Here is a 5,752-nt window from a genome sequence, read left to right on the forward strand (position 1 = left end):
TCAAGGTTTATTATGGTGATACTCAATGCTATGAAACATTGCAAAGCAGTTTTTTTCCTTGGCAACATGCAGTAACTGCCCCTGACATTGTGGTGCACTGCAAAAAGTTTGCACAAACTTCTTTCCTCTATTTTCCTTTCGACGCACCACACATTCTTCTAAAATCCAGGACATGAATTGGAATATGCTCGGTGACAAACTTTACCAGTTCCTGAGGAGGCCACCTGGCCCACTGGGGGGTCTGGCTGCAATGGATGCAGGAGGATCATCATACTCTGGGAAACCACAAAGCCCACAGATGACTTCCTGAAATCACCAAGGGAGTAACCTGCTTTGTCTCGAGGTTGGTGTTATCAGGATTGTTTCTCTGGTGCAACCCGAAAAGGATATAACTGTAAACAATGGAAATGTCAATAAGGTGAAAAAATGTTTTCCCCCAATGCATACATTTTCTTTGAACATTATGAGTGCCCTGAATTTGATCGGATCTGTCTACTGCAGTCATGTACTAATTGTTCATCGATAAGACGTCAGGCTGGGCTACCTTTTCTTATCCCACTTACCACCAGTTTTGGTTTTAAGCTTCACCTCCACCGCATCATTGGCTCTCCCAGAAGTAGTTAGCATTGACACTGCTTTATTGTCCACCATTGCAAGGCAAGACATACCCTGAGCACCTGAGGTTTTTTCTCACACGGGGCAGATGGAAAACTTCGCTTTGCTTCAGTGGCCAAAGGCCACTGGCACAAGTGGTGAAGCTGCGAGAAAAACCTGTGGTACAGAGCGGTTTCATTCACCGTTCTCCTTGAACTTTGATCAATTTTATCGGATGACATTTAATAGACTGGCACGTCAAGACATAACACATTTGCGTGACATGACAGATCTGATCTGGTTTGAATTCATGGCTTCTGCGGGACTAAAAACTACATTATACTCCCGTGAAACAGGTTCCTGATTTGAAGTTTTCGCTGTCGTGCCGTTTATTTGACGTTGATGTTGTGTGTAATAGTGGACATTACAGCCTTGTATTGGAAATGTTCAAGAACTGAAAATTTTCAAAAGTATCTCCACACTGTTCACTGTTGAGGACAACAATCTGTCCGTTGGGCCACGTAATATTTGTAAGAAGTGCTACGACAGATTGAAAATTCGATGCGACTGTCAAAGAAGTCGCAAATTTAAACTGAGAATATTACAAAAAGAATCTTGTCTGTTGGAAAAGAGAGGCTACAAATGGTGAGAATGTGCATTCAAAATCCTGTTTCAGCTTGTCTGGTACACTGGTGCTGGGAGCATTGTATAGTTGAACATAGAGTCTAGGAATTAGTTGAACTAACAACGATTTACGGAAAAACCAAAAAAATGAAAAGAAGAAAAAAAAATGTAAAACCGCCAAAACATCCTTGCTGCGAGTAAAATTCGCAATTCCATCCCTTTGCTCAGCGCTTTAAAAGTTGTCAACACCGTCGAACATTTTGAGGAACTTTTGTTACGTCTTTCACCAGATCTCGATCTTTCTTAAACCTTACAGTGCGTGAACAAACATCAATCTCAAACTCTGCCATTCAAGATCATCACGAAGCGACAAGCACATTGTACAAGACATTTTACAGGCTCGCATTCTCTATTCTTAGAAACCAATCACGGTGTCTGTTAGATTAGGAAACCCTTGGGAGGTCATTAGGAGCCAACCAGCTTTCTAGTCCAGATAGATTTAAACTGGCTTGTCATTGGGTCAGTGCTATCAAAGAAGTTGCGCTCTGCTCCAGAGGTTTTTCGCACGGGGCACAATAGAGACATGACCGACACTGGAAACCGTACAAGAAAGACCTCTGGCACCCAAGGTAGGCGAGACAAGGAGGATCTCTCTCCCACCACATTGATCTCCTCTCTTTCCCCTTTGCTCATACTTAACTGTTTTTAAGATTTTGTGAATAAATGCATTGACATATAAAAATTATCAACAAACAAATGATACCCTTTATTATAGCATGGGCTAATTAGTCTCACTGCAACATCATACCCAAGCTCAAATTCACTAATCTCTCTTCCAGCATCTCTCCCAATGTATATGTTGAAATCTACTGTTTACCCATTAGCATTGTCAGGAAGTACCCATAGTTTTATCCCCCACTTGGTGGGTTTATCCTTATGTAGGTGTATCCTTATGTATTGTTGTATCCCTGACCTGTGGCATGACTTCACCATCCTTTCATCTACTGCAACTTGCTTTGCAGGCAGGTACAAGGTAACACATCTAGATTTGAACTGATTAATAAAGGATGCTACTTTGCATAATTTTTCACCTGCAGCTTCAGTGGTAGGATCAACAACATGTAACAGGGCTATCAGAGCCAAAAAACGTTGTCTAGTCAAAATGGTTCTGGCCAGTACTTATCCACACTCATACCTACCTTCACCAGACCAAACTAAATCAAAATGGCAATCAAATGGTAGATTTCATCTGCTGTAGTGTGTAACAGTTATACGTCGAAGGGGCGTATTTTACGGAGACAAAGACCCAAAACTTGAAGTTGATGAAAGTGTTTATTTCTTGACAATGAGGAAAGGTTCAGTGATACTCGTAAACTGAAAACAACGATTACAAAATACAACTAAATATAAAGCTAAAGAGACTAGAGGTAAAAGGGCAATGAAACAAACTACTCAGTGGATATTTGGGGGGCGGAACCCCACTTAGCATAATGATAACTCGACATCAAAACAATAATGTTCTGCACATGAAAAGGTCCCAAACAAAGATGAAAATACGCATAAACAATATAAATCCATACAATGCATATGATACTTCGAAATGAACTGAAATAATCACATTTGTGGCACTAAGAAACAGACCACTTATCTGCATGTGCACGAGGGAAAACGATAACAATTAACTTGAGCTAGAATAGAATCGTGCAACGTACTAAATCGATAGGAAATACATTTAACCCTTTGGTGACACCCCCTAAAAATGGCCATTTTTGACATGTTTTGGTAAAAAATGACCAGCTCATGTTGTATTCAACCAATTTTGTTATGCTATATGTCATTTTAAAGCTAAATAAATGGACATCAAGACTATGTTGTCAGTTTCTTTGAATCTCTTTTAATTAATTAATTCAGGCCAATTTATGCTAATTAAAATGTCACGCAATACACATTTTTTAGGAGAAAATTTTTAGTAACATCTCTTTATGTATCATTGAAAACTGGACAAAGAAAAGTTGTTTCCCATTAAATACTCTATATTTCCTGAAAATTTGATTGACATTCAGTGAAAATTCACAAGGTTATGCCTCTTTCTTTCGGGTGCCCTCAAAAGCCCTGTTTTGCCTTCACTACACACCCACATGGGTGCATGGGTGATACAAGTACCCATTGGCTACATGAGCACAATTTAAGTTAAATGCCACTCATTTCAAATATTCTACTTGTATAAAATAACAATTAGTTTTTAAAAGAAAATCTACATGCACCCCAGCCGGACACGTAAACCCCTAAAAACCACCAGGTGGAAAACGGGGACCGCGTACCCCCAACCAGTGCCATGATGCTACCTTTGGGGTTTCAAGGGGCCTTACCTAACAAAGAACAAATTAAATCAACTACAAGTGTCTTTTTACAATTAATCGCGGTGATAGTCCTTGCTGTGCCAAATCTCAAAGCAGTTTTTATTCTGAGTGCAATGTAGATAAACATTACATTGTGGTGCACTGCAGCAAGACCGAACTTTCATTTCCTTCTGTGTTGCTTTATAACAAACTTTACCGTTCCTCTTAGTGTCAGTAAACTTTGCTATATGCACAGTAACAAACTCCCCAGGTTCCTTTGTTGGGGGCTTGAACACTGGAGGTGTTCCATATTCATCCAAGCCCGCTAGATCTCTCACAAGTTCCTCTCGATACTCTGCAATTGCAAACTTTTGAGGACGCTTGAGTGCTTCATTGTCAGGGTGCTCTGCACGATGAAGTTGAAATAGAATGTAACTGTTGACTATAGCTATGTCAATCATGTGAAAAAACAATGTTTTCCACCACCTCATACACTTTCGAAGAGCACAGTTCTTTGCAAGAATTTGATCTGAATGGTCAACTGCATTCACATAGTTATTATAATGTTCGATTGCTTTAGGCTGTTTTACATTGATATTTCTCCACACATTGTCCACTTTCTCTTTTCTAGCAACCATTACAAAATCATTGGCACTGTCAATTGGAGTAAGGATAGTGACTGGTCGGGTTGTCCTTCCATTGCTGAGCATGGCATACTTCATCTCTTTCCCATCTCATGCTTCCCCAAGCTTTCCGTTGTGCCCATTTTTGTCCCTTTTTCATTGTCTCAGGGAATCCCCTCCTGTTCTCAGCAGCTGTACCTGTGGCTGGAATCAAAACTTGAAACAAATCTTTCACAAGCTTCACAGAAGTATAAAAGTTATCAAAGTACAAATGATATCCCTGGTTCCCCAGAGGGGCAACAAGTTTCATTACTACATCATACCTGCTGTGCATTTCTCCCTATGTACACATCAAAGTCACAGGTGTATCCATTCAAACTATCTGCCAAAACCCATAACTTTATACCTCACTTTGTTGGTTTGTTTTTTATATACTGCCAAATTCCAGACCGATGTTTTCATTTCACCATTCTCTCATCAACAGCCACACGTTGAAAAGGTTGGTAGAGATCCTTGCATTTTTGCTTGAAAAAATCCAAAAAGCTACTCACCTTTCTCAATTTGTCTTCCTCATCTTCTTCATCTGGATCGACAACATGAAGCATTGCCATAAGTGCCTTGAATCGGTCTCGGGACATAATTCTCCGTGCCCACAACCCATGGTATAAAGTTTTTGTGCTCCAGTATCGGTGAAATGAGCTAACATGTACCAGGCCACAGTATAAAATGAGGGCAATCAATTTTTCTATTTCCTCAGGAGAAGTTTCAACCCAGGCACCTTCCTTGTCACCATAGTAGGGTTTGTCGCCAATGGCCCCCATCCATAGCTATTTGTATGGGTACAGATAGTTCTTAGAAGCTCTGCTGTAAAGAAAAGCCTGAAAAAATCTACAGCCCTTGTCATTGCACCTCTTATTGTTCTTCAGCTGTGAAAGTCACACGTGGTCGCTTGCTTGAAGACGATATGGCACGATATTCAGGGTTGTCGTCACCAAAGGGTTAACCCTTTACCCCCTAAGGGAGATAATAGGGACATGTATCCTCTTTCCTAAGGGCTTCCAGCCATAATTGAGTGATCTGAGGAGCCTTCAGAAAAAGTTCTCTACTACAAAAACTAAGCACTACACAGACATATAATGTAGACAAAAGTTGTGGCAAAATCAATGAGGTATTTAATTCTGACAAGAAATGTACAATATCTACAGTTGATAACAAGAAAATAAACTTGATTTGTGAACATTTGTCTCTGTCTCGTTTTAACCACCATGTTTTCTTCTACAGAAGATAAAAGCATTCTATTTGCAGTAAATGTTTACATTCAAGAAGTCAAAAACTGCAAAACTTTAACTTACATTTCAATTTCATTGCCTGAATAATGCCAGCTAGTTTTCGACGAACAAAATGTCAAAGTTTGAAGGCAAAATACATTGATCGTGAAATTCAAATTTCGCGCCACTGTTACAAATCAACCTCGGAGTGATTTGCGAAGCACTCCAGGCAAATGCGTTTTGCACAAGCCGTGCAAGCCATTCGGCAAAACTTTGTTTGCTTACACTTTAAGCAACGCTTGCA

The 5,752-nt window shown here is 40.0% G+C and overlaps 1 pseudogene; it reads right to left on the reverse strand.

Moving 5' to 3' along the window:
* LOC145498667 (uncharacterized) lies at positions 1 to 666 on the reverse strand (annotated as a pseudogene).
* Between the last annotated feature and the right edge of the window lie 5,086 nt (positions 667 to 5,752).

This window comes from Orbicella franksi, chromosome 9, assembly GCF_964199315.1.
Source record: "Orbicella franksi chromosome 9, jaOrbFran1.1, whole genome shotgun sequence".
Lineage (NCBI taxonomy): Eukaryota > Metazoa > Cnidaria > Anthozoa > Scleractinia > Merulinidae > Orbicella > Orbicella franksi.